The sequence below is a fragment of the Vipera berus genome (genome assembly GCF_964194415.1).
Source record: "Vipera berus genome assembly, chromosome: 2".
Lineage (NCBI taxonomy): Eukaryota > Metazoa > Chordata > Lepidosauria > Squamata > Viperidae > Vipera > Vipera berus.
In genome coordinates this window covers 288,287,340-288,300,649 of record NC_138203.1, presented here as the reverse complement: position 1 = coordinate 288,300,649, position 13,310 = coordinate 288,287,340, and the positions used below count along the sequence as shown (strand labels likewise).

At 44.5% G+C, this 13,310-nt stretch overlaps 1 protein-coding gene and 1 long non-coding RNA gene across 3 annotated transcripts in view; both read left to right on the top strand.

Annotated features, from left to right (window-relative positions):
• Positions 1–13,310, top strand: part of LOC308664636 (uncharacterized protein) — a 59,156-nt gene that overhangs the window by 39,553 nt on the left and 6,293 nt on the right. The window lies entirely within an intron of this gene.
• LOC308664637 lies at positions 4,086–13,195 on the top strand. Its single transcript, XR_014025711.1, has 3 exons — positions 4,086–4,233; positions 6,078–6,245; positions 10,654–13,195. It is a non-coding gene; the product is annotated as an uncharacterized lncRNA (long non-coding RNA).

Sequence of the window (13,310 nt, the reverse complement as noted above, 5' to 3'; positions counted from 1 at the left end):
ATGACCATTTATTGAAGGAGGGAATTGCACTTTGTTATTTTGTAGGGGAGGGAATTTAGTTTCTGGTTTCAACTACTTTGTTTCTCGAATTAAAGATTCTTTAAGGTAAACAATGCCTCAAGTTCTTTTGAAGAGTTTCATCTATCGGAACCATGACAGCCTCATTGTGAGGTAAAATTTCTGGAACATCCATTAGTTTCAGTTTCCCCCCCCCCTTTGGAGCAGCTTTTTCTTTCCCTTCACCATCCTTTCCTTGGTCACAAGCAGCTGCTTGGCCTTCCTGGTGATTCTGAGCCAAGAATTGGACAAGGGCAGCTGCGGATGCAGAACCAGAGCAATAGAAACACGGGAGAAATCTCCATTTTCCCGATTGTGGCTTTCCTGCCAGCATCCCATCTTCTTCCCCTTCAGGCTGGAGTTCGCAACAACTGCAAGACACAAGTTGTGCTTCCCAGAGAGGCTCCTGGTCCTCGTCTTCTGACCGCCTGGCTGTTTCTGATAGGATTGGGCCTTTTTGAGGCCTCTTCCAATTTCTGCGGAGCCTTCATGCCGGCTGTTCATGAGGGAAGTGGGCTCAAATCCTCCTGGGAGATTTTTTTCATCTTCAAAGACAGTACCTGGACAGGACGATAGAGAAACTGTTATGTCCGGATCGACGAGCAGAGACAGCGAGGTTTAGCAAGGAACATTTATTGAACTCACATATGTCAACTGACTAACAACGGTTAAACACTACCTTATATACTAACTGTTATTCAAAACGTAACCAATCCCCGGCCTTGAATCTCCCGCCGAGAAGTAACAGCCAATGGCTGCACTGGGTTTTCCCGCCAAAGGAGAACCCTCCCGTAACTAAGGACACAACACCCCTTCCCCCCTGGATGAAATTTACCATTGGATATAGTCCTTCAAGTACCCAGGAGGCTTATGCTTCCTGACTGGGTATCTGCTGACCATACTAGCTGCTGAAGGGGTTTCAGTTCCACCATTGCCAATTGCCTCTGACACAGGTGTGTGTATTGGTGTTTCAGATGGTGAATCCCACTCAGGCTGTTGTTGTTGATGCTGTTGTTGGGGTTCACTGGACTGACTGGACGACTCTGTTGGGCTGTCAGGGAACGCAATTTCTGTTTCAGCATTGCGAAACTGGGGGGTTGCTTCTATTGACCTGAATTGTATTTCCCTCCCATTACCCCCTGGTGCTGTGTTTACCCTGGCTGGGGAAGGAACAGTGTCTGCTGTGGTGTTCTCACCTACTTTGTTGGCTAGTACACATTCGGGGGCCCTTTTCCTTAACTGATCAATGTGTCTCCTAAGCAGTTGCCTCCCTTCCCCCTCAATTAAATATGACAGTGGTCCAGTTTTGTCAATTACTACCCCAGGAACCCATTTGTCCCCTTGTCCATAATTCCTAGCCCACACCATATCCCCAATGTTCAGAGACCGGGTTGAAGCGTCCAGCTCTTGTTCAGCAGGTAGCCTGTCAGGGTGCAGCCTGTCCAGTTTTGTTGTTAAACTTCTGCCCCACCTCATTTCGGCTGGGCTCTTTCCTGTGGCCGTGCAGGGTGTGGTATGTTGGGCCAACAGGAACTGAGCCAGTCTCTGATGCCAGTTGCCATGGATGAGTCTTCGAAGGGCGTCCTTGGCTGTCCTGACGTTTCGTTCTGCCAATCCGTTGGAGGAGGGGTGGAAGGGTGCCGATGTCGCGTGCCTAATCCAGTTGGCCTTGAGGAAGTCCTGAAATTCATTAGATGTGAATTGGGGCCCATTGTCAGAAACAATCACGTCAGGTAGCCCATGAGTGGCAAAGAGTCCCCTTAAGACCTGTATGGGTTTGGCTGATGTCATGGACTTAACAGGCACGACCTCCAACCAGCAGGAGTAGCTGTCCACTACTACAAAGAATGTGAGGCCCTGGAATGGGCCAGCAAAGTCAATATGGATCCTAGACCACGGGTTTCTTGCCTCTTCCCATTTATGTACTGTTGTGTGTGCTTGCTCTGGTCTGGATCTCTGGCACTGATAGCACCCCGCAACCATGACCTCAATGGCGTTGTCCAACCCTGGCCACCATAAATGGCTTCTAGCAAGAGCTTTCATACGCACAATACCTGGGTGCCCTTCATGAAGTTCCCCAATCACTGTGTTCCTATGATACTCTGGAATCACAACCCTGTTTCCCCATAAGATACACCCTAAGTGAGATGACAATTCATCCTTCCTTCTAAAGTACGGTGTGAACTTGGGGTCAGGATTTTTGTTGGGCCATCCCCCTTGTACCCATGCTGCTATCCTGCTGAGTATGGGGTCTCTTCTGGTAGCTGCTGCAATGTCTCTAGCCGTCAGGGGGCACTCAGGAAGTTCTTGTAGGGACATGATCTGTCCCACAGGTGCAGGGTCTGTGTCACTGTCCTCTAATGGTAGCCTGCTGAGGGCATCAGCGTGCCCCATCTCTTTGCCTGGCCTGTGTTTAATTGAGAATGTGTAAGCTGATAGGAAGATTGACCATCTGAGCATCCTTGGAGACATAATTTGTGGTGTTTGTCTATCAGTAGTGAATAATCCTAGCAGAGGTTTATGGTCAGTGTAAATGGTGAAGTCCCTACCGTACAGGTAATCGTGGAACTTTTTTACGCCTGCCACGATGGCCAATGCTTCCCGGTCAATCTGTGCATAATTCCGTTCTGCCTTTGTTAAGGTTTGGGAATAGTAATGGCTGCACTGGGTTTTCCCGCCAAAGGAGAACCCTCCCGTAACTAAGGACACAACAGAAACTGCCATCCCTGAAGATGACTCCTTTATAACTGTGGTTTAGAACTGCAACCAAACAAGACAGACATAGACTTCAAAAATAGTTAGAACTGCAGAAAAAACAATTGCTACCTGCCTTCCATTGAGAACCTGTATATTTCACAAGCAAGAAAGAGAGCTGTGAAAATATCTACAGACCCCTCACATCCTGCACATAAACTATTTCAACTTCTTCCATCAAGATGCTATAATGCATTGCCCACCAGAACTACTACATAAGGAGTTTTTTCCCCATGCAGTCCCTCTGCTTAACAACTAATTCCTGCAACGCTGTCAAAATACTTAATAAAGCTATATTACTACGATACTCATCTTTCTATTACCTATCCTTATCTTTTTATGACTGTAACTTTGCTGCTTGCATCTTACAATTTATATATATATTTTTGTACCCTAGCATGATTTATGTTGTTTGCTTAGCTAGTACTCTATGATGATCAGTGAATGTTGCATCTTATGATTTATGATGAAGTGTTGTATTTCACGACTTAGGATGAATGTATTTTCACGTTGTATATGATCGTGATTATCGCTATTACTTGTATGCGACCGGTGTCAACTTCCCTCCGTCCAGTGCGCTCCCACAGAGAGGGCCTCCTCAGGGTGCCGCCGATCAAAGAATGCCGATTGGTGACCCCCAGGGGGAGAGCGTTCTCTGTGGGCGCGCCAGACCTCTGGAACCACTTACCGGTTGAGCTCCGGACGGCCCCCGACCTTCGCTCCTTCCGGCGTGATCTTAAAACATTCTTTTTCGAACAAGCTGGCCTGGTCTGATGGGATGGGGTTGGGTTTTTAAAATTAGTTTTTAACTTAATATGTATTGATTTTATGGGCATGATGTTTAATGGTTTTTTAATGGCTTTTTAATTTTTGTATTTGATTTTTATTGTGTATTGCCCTGTTCACCGCCCTGAGTCCTTCGGGAGAAGGGCGGTATAGAAATCAAATTATTAAATTAAATTAAATTAAATGTACACTGAGAGCTTATGCACCGGCAGCCAGTTCCTGGTGTGCCCAACTACACTTCGCCAATAAAGAATTCTATTCTATTCTATTCCATTTCTTGGGCAGGGAACCTTTCCTCCTACTCCCATGCCCATCATCCTTGCCCTCCCCATCCCCTCAGAAACGCTTTCCCTTTCCCGCCATTTCGGGGAATCCTGGCATCTCGGGCGCCGTCCACCAGGGGACGCCGTCAGCCTAAGGAGGAAACTGAGCATGCGCCGCGTTCCTCCTCTGGCCCAAGGAACGATCCTAGCAAGAGGCTGCTCCGCTGTGAGGCGAGGGCGGGGGGGCGGGGGGGCTGTGCGGGAGGCGCAGAGGCTGCCGGGAAGTCTTGAGCGGACAAGGCTTCCGGGTTCGGGGAGTGGCGGCTCTGCCCTTGCAAAGGAGTCCCGGGCTGGAGGGGAGCGTGGAGACGGGGCAAGTCATCCCCCCGGGGTGGGATTCCCGGGTCCCATGTTCCACTGCCGCCCTTTCCCATGCAGGGGCCAGGCTGGAGGGAGGGGCCGTTTCTCCCCATTTCCTGGGGGAGCCTCTGCACGTGGGGGAGGGGGAAAGCTGGCTGAAAGCCCCCCCCTGCCGGCTCTGGGTGCAAGTCCGGGGCCCCGGGTGGGAGAACCGGGACTGGGGTGCTGCTTGACCTCCTTTCCCACCCACCCCGTCCTGAAAGGCTCTCTGCCGGCAGACAAAGGAGGGAAACGCTGCAGGGAGGGAGGCGCAGCATTCGCACCCGGTGCCCAAACCTCTTGAAGTCCGGGGGGGGGGGTTTGAAGTCCATTGTTTGTCTTCATTTGTCCGTATTTGGAAAAGCGTGGATTGAGGCTAAGAAGTGGGGAAGGCGTTTGGCGGAGTGGCAGGAATCAAAAAAGGTCATGTTAGGCTCTCAGTGGTTCATTCATTGGGATGGTGGCTTGTTAATTCAGGCATCTCAAGTTTAATAATTTAATAATAATTTAATAATTTGATTTCTATACCGCCCTTCTCCCGAGGGACTCAGGGCGGTGAACAGGGCAATACACAATAAAAATCGAATACAAAAATTAAAAAACCATTAAACATCATGCCCATAAAATCAATCAATATTAAAGTTAAAACTAGTTTTAAAAACCCAACCCCATCCCATCAGACCAGGCCAGCTTGTTCGAAAAAGAATGTTTTGAGATCGCGCCGGAAGGAGCGAAGGTCGGGGGGCCATCTGGAGCTCAACCGGTAGGAGGTTCCAAAGGTCTGGCGCGCCCACAGAGAACGCTCTCCCCCTGGGGGGTCACCAATCGGCATTCTTTGATTGGCGGCACCCTGAGGAGGCCCTCTCTGTGGGAGCGCACTGGAGTTCCCAAAGGAGTTCTGGGCCAGAACGATTAATGGGGGTTCTGCTGTCTAAAGTGTTACTATAAGTTCTAAGGTTGATGTATTTTCTCATGAAATCGATTCGTAGAGATCTCATCTCTATGAGGCCGCGCGAGTTGTGATGGGGGTCTCCCGATACTCCCATGTAACACCTCTTCTCCGCGAGCTGCATTGGCTTCCAGTTGCCCTCCGGGTGAGATTCAAGGTGCTGGTGATGACCTATAAAGCCCTAAATGGCATGGGTCCGGATTACTTACTGGAGCACCTAGTTCCCATCGCCCTGTGCGCTCCCACAGAGAAGGCCTCCTCAGGGTGCCGTCGTCGGTCAGAGAGTGTGGGCTGGCGGCCCCCAGGGGGAGAGCATTCTTTGTGGGCGCGCCAGCCCTTCGGAATCAATTACCGGTTGAGCTCCGGATGGCTCCCTACCTTCGCTCTGAAAACCTATTTATTTGAACAGGCCGGCCTGGTTTAAGGGTTTGGGATATTTTTTATTATTTATTGTTAGGGCTTAATTAATTTAATCTTACTTTTAACTTTTGTATGTAGTGCTTTTATTGCCCTGTACACCGCCCTGAGTCCTTCGGGAGAAGGGCGGTATAGAAATTCAAACAAACAAACAAACAAATCAATCAATCAATCTCAATTGCTGCTGTTTTCTGACCTGGGACATTTATTGTTTGTAGGATTGTTCTTAGCTCTCTTGAAATTATTTTAGAATAAATAACTAGGAAATAGAAATCCAAAACATGTTTTAAATGTAATTTGTCCAGCCTTTTGAGTCTTGGATAGAAGTTGATCAAGAAGGATTTGTCGGAATATGCCCCACCTGCAGAGAAGTGAAATTACCTAATAGGATTCCCCACTTTCTTCCCTGACTTTAGTGGATATATAAGATTTTCTTGTTATTTTCTCTTTAGGAAAGGATTTTTTGCTAGTTGAATTAGACATCCCGATTGCCTGGTACTTTCTTTGGTTTTCCATTTTGGAATTGCAAGCTGCAAATCTTTCCTGCTGCTTCTGGAGACAAAGAATAAACCACGATTAGATCCACCACACTTAAGAGGATGGGTAAACAACATTTTAAGGTGTGTTTCATGTGAACTTTGCCTTTATTGTTAGTTAGCCAGTATGGGGTCAGGGCAAATTGTGTGAAGCAGACTTTGTGTTATAGTAAGACTTTGTTCCCCAAAATCAAGCACTGAAAAATAGAAAGTGAGCATCCTACGCCAGGGTCATTTCCTTGACATTTCATTTGCTGTAAACTCAACGTTCCTGCCATTGTTAGAACATTATTCCTTCCTAGGATCATTTCACTCAGTATTATTCCATGTTAGGGGTCTTCTTCCTTTTCCTGTGGCCGTGCAAAAAGACCCCTGACAAAAAGTAAACTTTTTTTCTTCGGATGAGCCATTTTTGGAACTTCCTCCTTCTCTCTTCTCTATGGCTCCAGTTATTTACAACCACACAAAATTAAAAACAAAAGTGGGGAACATCCTTAATGACTGTCTAATGACTAAATAACATGAAGCACAAGAAACGTCAAAATTTTGCATTCCATTTCAGTTTCTTAACTGCCTTGAGTTCTGGCATCTTTATGAACCATCAGTGTAGAGTACAGTGAGAGAGAAAAGTATTTGATCCCCATCTGATTTTGTATATTTGCCCACTGACAAAGAAATGATCAGTCTGGTATGTTTATTTTAACAGTGAGAGACAGAATAACAAAACAAAAAAAAAATATCCAGAAAAATGCATTTCAAAAAAGTTATATACATTGATTTGCATTTTAATGAGTGAAATAAGTATTTGATCCCTTCACAAAAGATGACTTAGTGCCTGGTGGCCAACCCATTATTATTTATTTATTTATTTTATTGCATTTATATACCGCCCTTTCCCTGAGGACTCAGGGCGGTTTACAGGGAGTTATTATTATTATTGTTATTAGTGATGATGATGATGATGATGATGTTGCAAGGGAGCTTGGAGGTCATCTAGTAGCCCAATCCCTTGCTCAGGCAGGAAATCTATATCATTTCAGACAAATGGCTGTCCAGTCTCTTCTTAAAAACTTCCAGTGTTGAAGCCATTCACAACTTCTGGAGGCAGGTTGTTCCACTGGTTAATTGTTCTATCAAGAAACGTTCCCTTAGTTCTAGGTTGCTTCTCTCTCTGATTAGTTTCTATCCATATCTTCTTGACCTTTCTTGAGTGCTTTGGAGAATAGCTTGACTCCCTCTTCACTTTACAATGTCTTGGTAAGGCCACACTTGGAATACTACATCTAGTTTTGGTCACCACGATGTAAAAAAGACGTTGAGACTCTAGAAAGAGTACAGAGAAGAGCAACAAATATGATTAGGGGACTGGAGGCTAAAACAAGGAACGGTTGCTGGAATTGGGTGTGCCTAGTTTAATGAAGAGAAGGGCGAGGAGTGACATGATTGCAGACTTCCAACAAAGAAGAGGGAGTCAAGCTATTCTCCAAAGCACCTGAAGGCAGGACAAGAAGCAACAGATGAAAACTAGTGAAGGAGAAAAGCAACCTAGAACTAAGGAGAAACTTCCTGACAGTTAGAACAGACATGTCAAACACAAGGCCCGGGGGCCAGATCCGGCCCGCGAGGCCATCCTGGAAACAGTGAGGGAGCGGCCCCCACTACCTTGGCCCTGGCCCAGAGACCCTCAGATCTGTCCCACTCCTGCCCAGGCCCCCATAGGCACCCTTGATGAGAACAATGTAGAGCTGGCCACGCCCACCCAGTAGGCCATATGCACTCTAGCCATGCCCACCCAGTAGACCACGCCCACCCAGGCCACACCCACCCGGCCCCCTGAGGGCAACCACAATGCTGATGCGGCCCTCAATGAAATTGAGTTTGACACCCCTGAGTTAGAATAATTAACCAGTGGAACAACCTGCCTCCAGAAATTGTGAATGTTCCAACACTGGATATTTTTAAGAAGAGACTGGCCAGCCATTTGTCCAAGGCCCCTTCCATCATCATCATCATCATTATTATTGGCAGCCCCTGAGATATTGGAACCCTGCTATCATGTCACCCCTAGTCCTTCTCTTCATTAAACTAAACATACCTTTAATGTGCTTCTTCTTGAGCCACTCCTTTGTTGCCTTGGCTGTGTGTTTTGGGTCGTTGTCATGCTCGAATATCCATCCATGATCCATTTTTATTTATTTATTTAGTTAGTTTTCTATACCGCCCTATTCCCGAAGGACTCAGGGCGGTTTACAGGGCAATATTTAAAAGACAGTATAAAATTAAGATAAAAAATAGAATTAAAAAGAATTAAATTAATTAATAGCCCAACAATAAAACAATGTTAAAATCTTGAAACTAAAAACCCCCTCAGTCCAGGCCAGATAGATCGAAAAGCCAGGTTTTCAGGTCCCGGCGAAACGAGCACAGGTTGGGGGCAGTCCGGAGTTCCACAGGTAAATCATTCCAAAGGGTAGGCACGCCCACAGAGAATGCCCTCCCTCTGGGGATCACCCGCCGGCATTCCCTGACTGGCGGCACCCTAAGGAGGCCCTCCCTATGGGAGCGCACAGGACGATGGGAAATTGATGCTGGCAGCAGGTGCTCCCTAAGATATTCCGGGCCCATGCCAGGGCATTTTCAATGCCCTGGCTGAGGGAAGGAAGTTCTCACCGACGATTTGATGGTACATGGCCCTGTCCATCGTCCCTTTGATGCCATGAAGTTGTCCTGTCCCCTTAGCAAAAAGACACCCCCAAAACAGAATCTTTCCACCTCCATGTTTGACTATGGGGATGGTGTTCTTCGGGTGAGTTGAGTTGATGTCAAAGAGCTCGATTTTGGTCTCACCAGACCACAACACTTTTACCCAGTTGTCCTCTGAATCATTCAGATGTTCATTGGCAAACTTCAGATGGGCCTGTACATGTGCTTTCTTGAGCAGGGGGACCATGTATTACCAGTTGTTTTCTTGGTGACTATGGTCCCAGCTGCCTTGAGATCATTGACAAGATCTTGCCGTGTAGTTCTCGGCTGATTCCTGACCGTTCTTATGATCATTGAAACTCCACGAAGTGAGATCTTGCATGGAGCCCCAGACCGAGGGAGAACGTCAGTTATTTTGTGTTTCTTCCATTTATGAATAATCGCACCAACTGTTGTCACCTTTTCATCAGGCTGCTTAGCGATAGTCTTGTAGCCCATTCCAGCCTCGTGTAGGCCTACAGTCTTGTCCCTGACATTCTTGGACAGCTCTTTGGTCTTGGCCATGGGGGAGAGTTTGGAATCTGATTGATTGATTGCTTCTCTGGACAGGTGTCTGTTATACAGGTAAAAAGCTGAGATTAGGAGCACTCCATTTAAGAGAGTGCTTCTAATCTCAGCTTGTTATCTGTATAAAAGACACCTGGGAGCCAAGAATCTTGCTGATTGATAGGGGATCAAATACTTATTTCACTCATTAAAATGAAAATTATCACTTTTTTGAAATGCATTATTCTGGATTTTTTGTTCTTATTCTGTCTCTCACGGTTACAATAAACCTACCATTAAAATCATAGACTGATCATTTCTTTGTCAGTGGACAAACATACAGAAATCAGCAGGGGATCAAATACCATTTTTCCTCACTGTATGGACTTGTGCAAGGCTGCTCAATAATAATAGAAAGAACCACATTGGCACTTTACAATTTCTAAAACACCTTGTTTATGATCAGCGATAAGAAAAATAACAGCACCAGGTTAAAGATGAAGCAGTCTGTTCAAATCCAAAGAGGGTGGGCAGATTAATGTCCTTCACCCTTTAGGGCAGGCATGTCAAACTCGCGACATCGCGTGACGTATCGGAACTTTTTCCCATTGCCGAAAATGGAATGGGCGTGGTTTCTCCATGATGCTCCGGCCCGTGGGCCGGCAATTTGACATCCCTGCTTTAGAGGAATTTCTAATACTTCGATTTGTGCCTGGAATTTGGGGCCAAACAATCCAGCTTTGCAAAGGATGAGAAATGCTCTTCCCAAGGAGCTTTCTCTTCTTCAGCCATTGGCTTGGGGTACAAGCAGTGGATTCCTTGTAATCTGTGGAGCAGCCAAAACAGGGCTTGTGTGCCTTTGTCTATTGATGACACCCATGTAAGTCCCTGGATGCCTCTCAAACAACTTTAATGAAGGTTTGGGGCATGGATAGGATTGTTTGCTCTGGGGACACCACAAGCCTTTTACTTAAATTGTAAAAAGAACCCCTCCACCTGTATTTTCTTCTGCAAACGCTGGGTGTATGGGAGCGAGTGATAGATGGGATTTCCAAGGCCCATTCCAGTTGATGCTCTCCAGATGCTGAAAGTCTTGCTGAGGGATGGGGATGGATAGTTAGACAGATCCAGATGAAAAGTGGGATAGCTTTTCCTGAATGGCCTGAAATGTATGTCTTTGCTTGGAATCACTTAAATAATAGGACAGTTTTTGAAAATCCTCTGTTTTCTTCTCATTCCGGAGGGTCTCGTGTCCTTTAAGGAGGTGGCTGTGTTTTTCTCTCTTTTTTTTTTATTGAAAAGTTTTAAAATACAGTTTTCCTTTAAAAAGCCCCCCTTCCCCCTCCCCCCTCCCCCCCTACCTCTCCCCCTCCCCCCTACCTCCTCCCCCCCTACCTCCCCCCCTCCCCCCCTCCCCCCCTCCCCCCCCCCCCGACTTCCCAGAGCTAAATACAAGGTATATATATATAAAAAAGCAATCATAAACAACCATATACTAACAACTATAAATTCTAAAATCCATCACTCTCTAACTTATATAGGATAAAACAAACCTTAGCAATATTAAATATATATAAAAAACTAAAATAGAAAAAGAAAAAAGAAAACGAAAGAAGACTTATTCGAATGCTACATAAAACTTCTTAACCCTATACTTGTTCTGGATAAACTCAATCCATTTTCTCCATTCCATAATGTAACGTTCTTGCGAATGATCTTTCAAATAGGCCGAAATCTTCGCCATCTCTGCCAGGTCGGAAACCTTTAAAGTCCACTCTTCTATAGTCGGCAGTTCCTCTTTCTTCCAATATTGACCTATCAAAAGTCTTGCTGCCGTAACTAAGTTCAACATCAATTTGGTGTCCACAACTGTAGCGTCTGCAATTATTCCCAACAAAAAAAATTCCGGACAAAACTTTATCCTCCGTTTAAAAATCTTCTGCATATTCCACCAGACTTTTATCCAAAAAACCTTAACCATCTTACATGTCCACCATATATGAAAATATGTTGCATCTTCATCACCGCACCTCCAACATTTAGGCTGGTAATTCGGATACATACTTGCAAGCTTTTTAGGATCTAAATGCCATCTATAAAACATTTTGTAAAAGTTCTCTCTTAGATTTTGAGCTTGAGTAAATTTTACGTTCCTCACCCAAATCTTTTCCCACGTGTCCATTGTAATAACTTCCTGAATGTTTTGGGCCCATTTTATCATACAATCCTTAACAAGCTCTGTTTCTGAATCAATCTCTATCAATGCAAGATATATCCGTTTAATATGTGCTGGTCCCTGATTTCTAATTTGCTTTATCAAATTTTCATCAGTCATTGCAAATCCATTTTTCTGGTCTTCTTTCCACCTGGCCCGTAACTGAATATATTGAAACCAAGTTTGAACAACCTTCTCTTCTCGCAAGAGGCTATATGATTTCAAACACCAAACATTCCTTTCCAAGCTTAAAATTTCCTTGTATGTAGTCACATCATGTTTGAAACCAGCATGTATATTTTCTATTGCGTGTTTTGGAATTGCCCACAATGGTATCTTGCTGCTTAGCTTATGTCTATACTTCTTCCAAACTCTCAGCAATGCCTGTCTTAAAATATGCATCCTAAACACAGTATCTACCTTCTTATCATACAACAAATATGCATGCCAGCCAAACAACAAATCATGGCCCTCAAGATTTAATAACCTCGGTTGCGTCAAATTAATCCAATCACTTATTCCTACTAATGCAGCAGCTTCATAATATAATTTAAAATTAGGCAATTTAAGGCCACCTCTCTCACGAGTATCCTGCATAATCTTAAGTTTAACTCGTGGCTTTTTCCCTGCCCACACAAATTTATTGATACCACGCTGCCATTCCTCCAAGTTAGAATCTTTCTTAAGAATCGGTATCATTTGAAATAAAAATAAAAATTTGGGCAGGACATTCATTTTCACTGCTGCAATCCGTCCCAACAAAGACAATTGCAATTTTTCCCAACTCTCCAATTCTTTTCGAATTTTCCCCCATAATTTTTCATAATTATTTTTATATAACTTTGTATTAGAGGGTGATAAAATCACCCCCAAATATTTAACCCTTTTAACAATCTCAAATCCAGTTAATCCTTCTAAAAGAACCTTCTGTGAAACTGTCATATTTCTAGCCAAAATTTTGGTTTTCTGTATATTTACTTTAAATCCAGAAACCTTCCCATATTGTGTTATTATCTCCATCAGGTCCACAACAGAGTTCTCTGGCTGGGTCACTTTAACAACCAGATCATCTGCAAATGCTCTCAATCTATAGTCCTGATCTCCAACTTGTATCCCCTTAATTTTTTCCGAATTCCGAATTTTAACCAATAATATCTCTAAAGTTAACACAAATAACAAGGGCGATAACGGACACCCTTGCCTTGTGCCCTTCTCAATATTACATGCTGCTGTCAGGCTATTATTAACTATAATTCGGGCAGTTTGTTTTTGATATAATGCCCTAATCGGTTGTAAAAAATTTTCCCCAAAATCCATTTTGTCTAAAACTTTCAACAAAAATTGCCAATTCAATTGATCAAAAGCCTTTTCAGCATCTAAAAAGATTAGCGCTGCAGAGATCTGGTTGTTCCTTTCCAAAAACTCTAACACATCAACTATATGTCTCACATTATTTTTCATTTGCCTACCACTAATAAACCCCGTTTGATCCCCATGAATCACCTGTTGCAGAACCCTCATCAGTCTATTAGCCAAAACCTTAGCAAATATCTTATAATCTGTATTTAAAAGCGATATCGGTCTGTAATTTTTAACTTGAGTAGCATCCTGGTCTTCCTTCGGAATCAAAGAGATAAAAGCTGTTCTCCAAGACGGTGGCACCTTTCCCCCCCTCTGGATTGTCT